This window comes from Talpa occidentalis, unplaced genomic scaffold (assembly GCF_014898055.3).
Source record: "Talpa occidentalis isolate TD23 unplaced genomic scaffold, MPIMG_talOcc4v2.1 talOcc4.15, whole genome shotgun sequence".
Lineage (NCBI taxonomy): Eukaryota > Metazoa > Chordata > Mammalia > Eulipotyphla > Talpidae > Talpa > Talpa occidentalis.
Genome location: NW_023601543.1, coordinates 52,132,443 through 52,144,660, shown reverse-complemented (window position 1 = coordinate 52,144,660; position 12,218 = coordinate 52,132,443). Strand labels below are relative to the sequence as shown.

At 49.1% G+C, this 12,218-nt stretch overlaps 1 pseudogene; it reads right to left on the bottom strand.

Annotated features, from left to right (window-relative positions):
* Nucleotides 1–1,903: 1,903 nt before the first annotated feature.
* LOC119246120 (general transcription and DNA repair factor IIH helicase subunit XPB-like) lies at nt 1,904–9,867 on the bottom strand (annotated as a pseudogene).
* Between the last annotated feature and the right edge of the window lie 2,351 nt (nt 9,868–12,218).

The window sequence follows — 12,218 nt, the reverse complement described above, 5'->3', positions numbered from 1 at the left end:
ATACAAAAATATTTGTAGCAACATTATCATGATAGTAAAAGCAAAAAAGATCTAAGTTTAGGGACAGAATCAGTGACTGCCAAGGGCTGGGAGTCAGAAATTTGATTCATTGTAAATGAGCATAAGGAAAAGGGGTGGGAATGTTCTAAAACTTGATTGCAGGGCAGCTGCACAACTGTTTCTATTGACTGAAAGCAGAGAATTCACTTACAACAGGGGAATATTATGAAATTTAAACTAAATCTTGATAAAGGTGTTAACAGAACAACACTGCAACCCAAATGTCTACCATTAGAAATGGCGTTTTTAACTGTTGTATAATATTCCATTATAATTTAAACTGTGGTGTATTTGTACAATGGGACACTGCAGAGCAAATCAAAGGAATGGACTTCAGCTACATGCATCTGTAAAAAAACAACATATGCAAAAATTAAAAATATTGCACAAAAGACAGAAGTCATACAAGAACATATAAAACCTGATTACATATATGTAAAGATTCCAAAAAAACAGCTAAAGCTGTTTAGGTCTGAAATACACACAGGAGGCAAAATAACAAAAAGGCAATAGAATTACAAACTAAGTTCTAAGACAGTGGTTGGAGGGGTGGGAGGGAAGGTGTTCTAGATGGAACAAGGAGCCTCAATGATTCTGACAGGCTCTTTCAGAAGATGTGCACTGCTTACAAAGCCGGAACTGAAGGCTAAGGGATTTTTTCCAACAAAGAAAGTTTATATTTCACCAACAGGCTCCTTTCCATCCTTTCAAAACAGAGGCAAACCTACTTCAGTCTCTAGAAATGGTTTTAATTGTTCCCTCTGAGAAGACTTACCTTTGAACATACATTTTTAACATATACCTGTACAGGCAATCATTACAAAACAAAATTGGGAAAAATGTGTTCTTAGAAATAACCTATTCTTGACACCCACAAGTAATCACTGAGGGGCATCAAAACCAACAGGCTTTGACACTAGAGATAGCGTGGACGGTCACACACACAAGACCAACCAAGAACCTCACAGCAGAGAGGGTGGACGAGAACACCCTGAGGCACTCACTCCCGGAGAAGAGGATGAGGAGACAAATGCACTTTGCAGTTGGGCCAGCCTGGATTAGCGTACTGACTTGCACTCACTGACTGGTGCCCCTGGACAAGCAACTCTGCCTCACAAGTCTGTGAGGTGGGAGGCCCCTGGGAACTGTGTGAGGGGGCAGCAGTCTGCTCTGGCCCTGATCAGTGTACCTGTGCCAGAAGAAGTGACCCGGTCCATTTCCCCTTAACCCTTAGAGACTGTGCCGGGAAGGGGACAGTTACCTCAGCACACTGGACTTTGGCGATGTAGCCGTTGTTTTGTAGTTCCATTCAGTTGGCCTCATAGAGCCTGGGCCCAATCAGAAAATTTAAATCCACAATTTTGTCATCTTCCCAGATGAGGGTTGCAGTCAAACCCAGCTTGCAGTGGGCCTGCACAATGGTGAGCACTCGCCGGAAACATCTTGGCTGGGCAAATAATCACACTATTACATTTTCAATGCTCGAGTAACACATACAGTCTTGGAACTTCACTCTCGCTTCACACCACATGGACTAAGCCCCAAGTTTCTGGCCCACAGAAACATGGCTCTAGATAAGGATGACTAGATGACAATGCTTAACTATCACTTTAGACCCATACAGAAGGATGAAAAGAACAAGAGGTAGAAATGATTTGTGTTTCAAATACTTTTCAGTACTCCTAACCCAGTTTTCACAGGGTCATCAAAAAATGGACTAAGGGTTAGTTTGACCTGTAATAAGCAGCAAGCTGGAGAAAGGAATTAAATATCATTTCCTAAATGACTATCAGTCAGTGGCGAAGGAGGCTGTGAATATGGACATCCTTCTACCACTCACGCTCACCCCACAGGTACTAATGATCTAAAAGCTCCACCCAACATGCATTTCTAGCAAGATGGATAGACCACACAATAATTCCTCCCTCAGCACAACAGCTGGAAGACAATTCTGTGTGGACAATGAGTGAGCAGCTCAGCTCTCAGTCTGTTTACCCGGATGGTGTGAACTTCATGTAGAATCACAAGGCCCTATTCCTGAGTTTTGAGCCACTCCATGACTCGCTCAGCCTCCCAGGACCTTCTGGTGGTAATGGCCCAACAAGGAGTAGGTGCTCATGGCAATGGAGCAGCCAATGGGCTTGTCCTTGGCTTCAGAGGTAAAGTGGCAGATCTGGCTGTCATCTATGGTAGACCACATCTTGAACTGGGCTTTCCACTGCTCCACAGACACCGCTGAGTTTGCCCAGTACCAGACAGCATTTTTGACTGTGCATGCCACCATCACACCAACCAGGGACTTCCCAGCGCCTACAAGAAACCAAAGGGAGATATTATCCAAGGCCAGGTTGAAATAAAGGACAAGGATTGACAGAAATGACTCATAAGCACATGAGTCTAGGCAGACTAATTTTACTAATTCTCCCAAATGACATTTGAGGCAATCGCTGCTCTGAGGTTCTCTTACTTATAAAAAGGAGACACGCCCACTTCACATGCCAGCCTCTCTTATCCATGCTGAGACTGCAAAACAAACCAGAGACCAGAGACACTCCTTTCAGCACGATTTTAATAATGGGAAAACCAAAGCCCATGCGTCATTTGCCGAAGGCCAGAGGAAAGTGGAGTTGCTGGGGCAGAGGACTGGTGGCACAGCCTGCAGAGAGGGGCTCGGTACAAGATGCCTGTCATTATCACACCCACAAAGCAGCTTGAGAACTGGGGTGCACAAGCGCATGTACACCCCTGGCAAAGACAGAAGTGAAACTCCCAGAGCATCTGTTTACTACCATCCACTATCTGAAGATCAAGATTAAAAATCAAGTTATTCCTTTCAAGAGCAACACTTCCTCAACCAGAGATGTGCCTCAATATAATAACAAGAACCTCAGGTTACAGGCCATTCCCCTGGAGACTGCCTCCTGAAGTATGGAGCAGGGTCTCGGTGAGTCTGCTGTGACCTCTGGTCTGTCCTAGACCAAAACCTGACAGGATTTAAAGACAAATCTATCCAACAGGCATCAATGGGGCATTATTGGACATACTCTCTATAATAAGCCTTCCAGAAACAAGCTGTTTCTGCACTGGGGAGCCCCCCAAAATACCAAAGAACGAGAACCTAACCTTACCATATAAAACAGACCCCTCCCTACATCACTGCCCTAACTTCCCATCCTTATTATTTTTCTTCACTGTCCAATTTTATTGATTTGTTTACTGTCTCTCCCTACCCCACCAAAACATGCCCATGAGGTTGCTCAGTTCACCACAGATCCCCAGTGCCTACGCCAGGGCCCTGCCAACAGCAAGCACACAAATATTTGTAAAATTATGAATCAGGAGTCATCTGACTGGCAGTCCCTCAGCAAGGTGTGAGTTAGAGAAGGGTGCACAGGACAAGTGGCAAGCAGCTGGCAGACCCATACAGAAGAGTCTGGCTATCTCCATCAAGTGGCACTTACCACAAGGAAGAACAATGACTCCAGAGCGTGCACACCCATTCACAAACACTTTCGCAAGCTCTTCTCCTGATAAGGTCTAAGCACAGCTGTGGGTTTCAGGTCAATGTTGATATCAGGGTTAACAGAATCATTCCAGAAGTCATACTCTGCCAACAGAGGGTACTCCAGATGGATACAACGTTTCTCGAGTTCCTCAATCATTTCCTGAGAAGTGAGCATGAGAATTTCAGAATCTCATTACCTCCATATTGTGCTCAAAAAAAAACCAGCATATATTCTAAGGGGCCTGATGGTCTGTCCACCCCCCCAAAGAAATAGCCATTTATCTAGACGTTTGCTATTTCAGATCTTGCTTGTTAACAGCTAGGTTAAAGGATAGAAAAGTAACCCAAGAGGCAGAGACAAAATTAAATTCAGTCAGCTACCAAAAATGCCCTTCAGGTCCCATTTCCTCTGTTTTCCCAGGGACTTGTGAATCTGGGGAATAGGACACTCAGGTTAACTCCATTAAGAGAACTGATGTTCCCACCTCCCCACCCCCCAACCAAGAAAAGAAGGATTCCATCTTCTCACACAGATGATAGTTAACTGATGAAAGGCTGGAATAGTTTTGATACCAACTCAGAGAAGAAACCAGGAGGGGGTACATTCACTAACCTGCTTGACTTCAAAAGATACTGTCTCTGTCTCTTCCTCTTCTTCTTCATCCTTGTCCATTTGCTCATAAAAGTCAAAAAGGTCGGGGCCTCCCCAGTGGTGCAGCGGTTGAGCGCTGGGCTGCGAAGCTGCCCGCAGCCTCTGCAGTGCCAGTTCTATCCCCGGCCACCGGGCGAGGGTCCCACATGGCGCACAGACCTCTCCTGCCGCCCGCTGCTCCCCTCAGCAGTGTATTTCATCAGTCTGCCTGTTCTGCTCCCCGCTCTGGTTCTGGTGAATTCTCTCACCTTCCCGTGCTTCTGACTGTACCCAGTGCTTGTATACATAAATAAATCTTTAAAAAAAATTTTTTCCCAGTTATAAAAATAAATAAATAAATAAATAAAAAGTTTAAAAGTCAAAAATGTCGGTGGGGATGTCAGACTTACACTGTGCATCTGGTACCCGGGAAGTGGAGGGGCCACCACTGCCTTCAGCAGTCTTAGCGATCTATAAGAGAAAGGCAAGGTCTGGGCCTGCAGGCAAAATGTTGCCCTACTATTACCAAGCAGTCACCAAAGTGCAAGGGGGAATTTAGTGTTGTAAGATAAGTGCAGGGCCACTAGGTTGCAAATGCTGCACTATCAGTACCCAAGAGAACTGAAAGTCTAAATTCTCCTACCCCCCAGAATGACCAGGAGCCCACATACAGCAGATCTTCTCGTGAAAGTCTCTGTGATAAGCTCTGTTGCCTCCCCTTCAGAGTTCCTCAGGCAGCACTCCCGTATCACAGGATCCTGGAGAAGGTGCTGGATGACATCAGGATGGGAGCTTTCAACGAAGTACCTACAAGCAGGGGAGGAAGGAGGTGCATACAGAGCAGTACATCATTTCCAAAGGTTCCATCACTCATTCAATTAGAGGTCTGGAAAGCATGGCTTCATGCCTATCTTCATTCTCTCTCCACAACTCTTTGCAAAACCTGAGTGTTGAGCTACAGCCATGACATAACACATGAGGATTATGGGCAAAGTCCCACTATTAAGTTACATAAGCAGGGCACTGAACCCCAGCTCCACCACCAGTGGAACACTGGCCAGTGAAGGGATTTCCAGTTTTAGTTATCTCCCTTCACGTCTTCTTTCATCCCCTCAGCAGGTGGTGTTGCACAGCATAATCCTTGCTATCCTGATATGCAGGCAGAGGAGGCAAAGTGCCTTGGATGGACCTGTCACAGAATCCCTTACCTGTTATGCTTAAAGACCAGCTTGACTTTTTCATAGCTGACAGTACACAACTGCAAGAAGTGACAACAGGGGCCTCCCCGCTGGCGCACGGTTTGAGCGCTGGTTGCGAAGCTGCCGTGACCTCTGCGGCACCGGTTCGATCCCGGCTGCTCCCGGCCACCGGAGGAGGGTCCCACATGGCGCGCAGACCTCTCCTGCCGCCCGCTGCTCCCCTCAGCAGTGTACTTCGGTCCTTCTGCCTGCTCTGCACCCCGCTCTGGCTCTGGTGAATTCTCTCACCCTCCCGCGCTTCTGACTGTACCCAGTGCATGTATAAACAAACAAACAAACAAGTAAAATAAATAAAGCATGCCTCTATTTAAAAAAAAAAAAAAAAAAAAAGAAGTGACAACAAAAAGGCAAAATCAGCAATACACAGCTCACTCAGGACACAACTGTTAGCAGGGACACCGACTACTCACCCACTCAGCTAGGTGTTCATTTTACTTTAGGAAAACCCAGTGTGCAATCCTAAAAGGGTTAGATCTGCCTAAATTGAGTTGTCGCTATTACCTTCTATCCTTTGAGGGCAAAACCTACCTCCTGCCTGGTTAATTCTGATGTATTACCACTTAATTTCTAAAATGCTGCTTTAAAAACTTTGTAATTTTTCCTTTCCCTTTCTCTGCCATTTCCACAAGCCCCTTCCTAATCCAGAGGTTCATCCTGCCACATCAACATTACTACATATCCCAGCACAAAGATGGCAGAGTTTTCAGTAATTGTTTGCTGCATATTAAAATGCACAGCTTCCTAGCATCCTCACCAATGTTCCTTACTCCCCTTTCATATAAGCTTGTTGATTTGCAAAACTTGAATGTTGAGCATATGATGTAACATGTGAGGATTGTTGACAAAACCCCACTTTTAAGTCACATAAGCAAGGCTCTGAGCTCAGCACCATTGCCAGGTTCCCAAATATCTTGAGAATAGAAGGCAACAGACATTGTATTGTGGCCACACAAACGTGCTACTCAACTCTTGATTGTTGTCTGCTCCCAGTGCTGCCCTTCAGATCCATCACTGTACTATGCAACTGCCTTCATCCCTGCAGGCAGCTCCCAGACAAGAATGAGCTGCAGGTACGATGCAGGCTCACTCTAGTGAGGGCCAGGTTGTTCTCTATAGGCCACCTTCCATATCACAAGAAAACTCTCCCCAGAGCTCTTACCAGCTCCTCTGAGATCAGATGCATTACTGTATTAGATGCCTGTGGCGCTCATCTTCTGCCACTCCAAATTCGGGGGTAGGAATCTAACTCCCTTTCCATCACCTAAGGCCAATGAAAGCCACTGCCATCTCTTTGGGATGGCGTCCACCTACCTCAGAACAACCACAAGCATATCCAACTGCTCTTCACATGGAACCCCATCCACTTCAACACTTGAAGTTCTTTTTGATTCTTCCTAATGCCAATTGTTGACTAATGGTCTCATTTAAGTATGCTCAGTCTACGTTAATCTGCTGAAGCATCCATAAAACACACCAGAAACTGGGTGGTTTACTAGAAACATTTCTAGAAGTCCATATAGTTTTTTTTTAAAAGATTTATTAATTTATACAAGCACTGGGTACAGTCAGAAGCATGGGAGGGTGAGAGGATTCACCAGAGCCAGAGCGGGGAACAGAACAAGCAGACCGACGAAATGCACTGCTGAGGGGAGCAGTGGGCGCAACAGGAGAGGTATGCGTGCCATGTGGGACCCTCATCCGGCGGCCAGGGATCGAACTGGTGCTGCAGAGGCTGCGGGCAGCTTCGCAGCCCAGCGCTCAACCGCTGCACCACCATGGGAGGCCCCATAAAGGTAGTTTTATAAGCTTCCTTCTTGTTGTATCTTCACAGGACTTCTTCCTTGTGCATGTGCTAAGAAAGAGTGCATGCATGAGCTTTCTGGTATCTCTTCTTGTAAGAAAACCAATCCCACATGATCAGGGTCCCACTTTTAACTGCCTTAATAACTTCCTTATGCCAAATATAATCATAAAAGGGCCAAGGGCTTCAACACACGGATTTTTAAAGGAACTCAATTCAGTTCACAGCCCCATTCACTTTGGGCTACATTCCCAAATAACCCTGACCAGAGAAGGCCTGAATTAGGAACTCCCACTGTGTTAGCAACCACTGGCTAAGAGAAGCTGACAGAAGTATGCACTCAGCAAGAACACAATGCTGGAATACAGAGGAGTTGCAGTTGGAGTAATCAGTTATGCCCCCTATACTAGATCCAAATGGCACTTTTAGGACTGCCACAGGTTAACAAAATTTAACACCTGTTCCCCTCTATTACCGCATTAACAAGGAGGGTAAAAAAGCTGGGTTTAATCCATCTTACTTTAATAAACTGCAGAATTCCATCAGGGACTCCTGTCTTGCTGAGCTTCCTGAGGTATTCAGTGATGTCACTAGTTTGCAGCCCAATGCTCACAGCTGCCTATAGGGAGTAAGCAGTTAGTTTGTACTCATGCACAAGGGTTGGTCAGCACACTGGCTCAGCGATAGCTGCGAGAAAGTCTTGAGCATATTTGTAAACCGGAGAGAAGTCTTCTAAGAAAATGTGGCCATCAGGAGCCTGCAAAACATTAAGTAGACACAACAGATATAGAAACTACCGAGTTGCACAAATGATTGGGCTGTGTGCCATATCACTATTAACGGTCCTCTCTGATGGTCTAGGATTTAAGTCTCAGTACTATCAACACTATAGCCTGAGTTCAATGCCCCGCCAGGGAGCTAACCCACATATGGCAAAGCAGACCTCTCCTGTTTGGCATGCAGCTCCCCCTTGGCAGTGTATGTCAGCAATCTGATCTGCCTGTCTTGCTCCTCACTCTTGTCTTTGATGAACCCACACCTCTGGCCTACACCCCACACCTCTGGCCTACACCCCACATCTTCTACGAAAAAATTAAAACAAACCAAAAAAAAGGACAAGTTGCCCCAAAAGTGATCTTTAAGCTACTAATACCAGAGGTATTGGTGTAAGCACTCCTTCAACAAACTCTGGGCTGTTATTTTAATCAGACACAGGAATAAAGAGAACAGAGAACAGGTTTCCAAAGTAAGTTGATGCTTTCCACCATACTTCACCAGCGTTCTGTCTCTCCCCCAGGTACCTGTGGCTAGATTTCAAAAGAATGTGGCACAATGATTACTTTGAGCTGAGCAAAAGAACTGCCTGGCTTATCTTTTTTTTTTTTTTAAGTGGGTGTAAGGGGCAGAACAGGACACAGTGCAGGTTTTCTGATCCCATGCAGACCGGGTAAAGGAGTCAGAGTCCTCAGTGGTTTTTTGCAGGTCTTTTATTGGGTTTCACCAGGCATATGGCAGGCAGGGGTGCTGGCTGGGGGGGCTGGCAGGCCTCCCAGCCCCCAGCAAGTCTTTACTCTATCTGGGCTCTCTGGCGTTTGTTCTGCTGCTTCTCGGCTTCTCTTTCGGGTTCTGCTGCTGCTGACATCCCCGTGACGCCGCCCTTAAAAGCCCAGTCTCAGCCCAGGTGAATCCCATCTACCTATGCCCACACCCTATTCCAGGTGCCTGCCATCAGGCATGCATTCAGGACCTCAGGGATCCATCATCTATCCTGATGGCGGGAGGGCAGAAAAGCCTGATATTTCTCCTTACCCTACAGTGGGGAATTGAACTGTTATATGATAAATGCTATTTTTCAGGTAAAGTGTTTCCAAGCGTGCACTAGAACTGGAGAGGAACTGGAGTGAAAATGTGGGGTTTGAGACGAGGCAGGCCAGGAGCGCCGGAGTATCTGCACCTGCCAGCCAGGGCCCCTCGGGAGTGCCTGGCGGTGTCTGGGGCGCTCTCCGTGCCGGCTCCGAGAGCAGCGCCCGGCATCTCCAGTGCCCGCTCCGCGCCCGTCGCCGGGCGTCGCCGGGCGTGCTCCCCCCTCAGAGGGCCTGGAGGCGTGGTCGTCCTTCCGCGGCATCTGCAGTCAGTAGTCCTTGGCCCCGTGCTCGTCCACCTTGGTCCCTGCCTCGTCCACCTGCTTGCCGGCCGCCGAGGGCACGGCCTCCTGGGGCTCGCTCCCCGGGCGTTGTCCTCCTCGTCGTCCTCGTGCTCGTAATGCCGCCTCTTGGACTTCTTATCTGAAACGCAGGCCCGGGGGACGGCACGTCAGTAATTTGGGGTTCCCTGCGCCCCGCCAGGCGGCTCGGCGGGGGCATCCAACGGGGCGCGACTCGGCAGCGGCGCCCTCCCGCGGGCACCCCGGCCCTCGGCAGAGCCCCCGCGGGGCGGGCCGGTCAGCCGGGGCGCGGGGCGAGGGGCTGCAGTGCCGCCGAGCCGACAGGAGGCAGGCGCAGGCCCACGACGGGGCAACGCCGGCGCGCCAGGGGCTCACCGCGCTCCGCCCGGTCGCTCCTGCCCATCGTGGGCACCGCAGGGCGGGACGGGACGCGTTGCCCGCGGGACCTCGGCGCAGGCCGGAAGGGGGCCGCTGCTCGCGGGGAACTTCCGGCGCAGACCGGAAGGGGCCGCTGCTTCGGGGGACTTCCGGCGCAGGCAGGACGTCCCGGCGGCGACTGCCAAAAGTCCCGTCTCTGGCCCCGGGGGCGGGCGCGGGAGGGCCGAGGGTGGTGGCGCCCCGCGGAGCCCGCCCGCGCGGCCGGCCGGTCGGCAGGTGTCTGGGAGCGCCAGCGATGGTCGGGGGCTCGCCGTTTCGGCCCCCGGGACACGGCACTGGACAAGGGCCAGGCCGCGGCGTTCCGGAGGATCAATTCTAGCAGGTCCGGGCGGCTCGCTGCGCTCGGGGAAGTGGGACAGGCCGCGCGCCCGCCGGGGAGCGCCCAGACCCCCGAGCTGGCGCCAGCGTCCCGCGCAGACAGCGGGTGTGGGGCGCCAGATTCGGCCTGTGCCCCGAAATGCCGCTCGCCGGGAAGCAGTGGGAAGAGACGTTATTAGAGCTTTCTCTGGGCACTGGTCCTGACGGGGAAGTAGGAAGGCTGGCGCCCTGTAGGGGTGCCCGTGAGTGGGCCTAAGAGAGGGGATTCCAGAAAAAAAAGAGTTTTGGTAAGATAATGGAGCGGCAATGAGGATCCTCTGGAGTCTTGACAGGATTATGCAAATGGCACCCACTGAGCAGATGTCAGAGGAGCCCGTGAAACTAGCATAAGATTGAAAATTTACCAACTTCATGGGAACTCTACCAGCACCCATCAAACATCTGAGATTAGAGCCCCACCCCCACCCCACCCCCTGCTCCTGGTATAAGGTTTTGACACCAACCTCAGTACAGGTCAAGTTGAACAGCCCCCTCTGCTTTATGGAGTCTTCCTAGGGGCAGAAACTAGAGGCTGGGGTAGAAATGATTAACACGTCCTTATGTAGTGTATAGGAAATTTTAAGGTGCAATCTGATAGGGGAAATCTTTAGGTGCAGATGGCTATAGAAATGAGATCAGTCCAGAAAGGAATGAGCTCCCCAAAAGAACACTATACAAAAACTTCCTGCCCTGGCAAATTACAGTTCTTTTCCTAAGACTGCCCACCTGTGCCTATGCGGATGTCTCTTTTAACAAATTTGTTCCGTTCAAAAACCGCAGCAGCAGCAGCAGCTCTCTGCCCACCTGTGTCTATGCAAGTCTTGTTTGTCCTTTTTTCTAATAAACATGTATTTTGCTTGAGTCTCTGCAAATGTCTTTTCCTTAGTAAACTCACCACGTGCCACTGAAAGGGAATCTGTGGAAAATTATCAAGGAGATAATTCAAGGACCCCACTCTGTGAACCCCAATATCACATCTGAACATCAATGTTCTTATCTCAAGCTCATTGCCTTCACTACTCCTCCTGTTTAGTTTTGAAGCCCAACCTCAGCATAGTCAGATTTGACACTGGTGCAGTTTCAGGCAATTACGGAACCCGCATGGGATTGAAAATGAACGGCATCAAAAAGCTGGGATTGTAAACAGACCAATCTAATGGAGTTCCCGAGGGTGCTAATCAATATGGACCAATCAGGTTGGAAAGGTGTGCACCCTGATGGGGTATATAAGTCAGGCTCCAGCCAGCTTCAACAGTCATTCAGATTCATCTGGCCTCTCTCTTGGAAAGAACTTCTAGAGCTATAACACTGGCCCCTGTCCCTAGCAGCATTTTTTTGAAGATATGACCTCCAACATAGCCTGCTGAATGACACCATTGGCCATGTGTTTGGTGACTCTAAAGAACTGTTTGCTATTGGCTTATGCCCAGCCTCTCTAAGAGCTGAAACATTGTTCCCTGTCTCTGATGTCTGGCACCACCCATTTGGTACTGTTGCCTCTGGCACTGACCAGTCCAGCATCCAGTGCTACCCAGCCTGGCTTTGGATTCCTGCTACTGACTGCTGTGGTGCCACCTATTGTAGACTACTGTAGGCCTTCTCAGAGACCTTCGCAGAACTTAAACTTTAAGACTTTTGTGTCTGATCTCTGCTTCAAATTGCTGCCTGACTATTGCCGCTGCCTCTAACTCTTTCTCCAAATATTTTTTAAAAATTTATTTATGCAGGGGCCTCCCCGGTGGCGCAGTGGTTGAGCGCTGGGTTGCAAAGCTGCCCGCAGCCTCTGCAGTGCTGGTTCAATCCCCAGCTGCTCCCCGGCCACCGGAGGAGAGTCCCACATGGCGTGGAGTCCTCTCCTGCCACCCACTGCTCCCCTCAGCAGTGTACTTCAGTCCTTCTGCCTGCTCTGCTCCATGCTCTGCCTCTGGTGAATTCTCTTACCCTCCTGTGCTTCTGACTGTACCCAGTGCTTGTACAAATAAATAAATAAAAAAAAAGAAGTA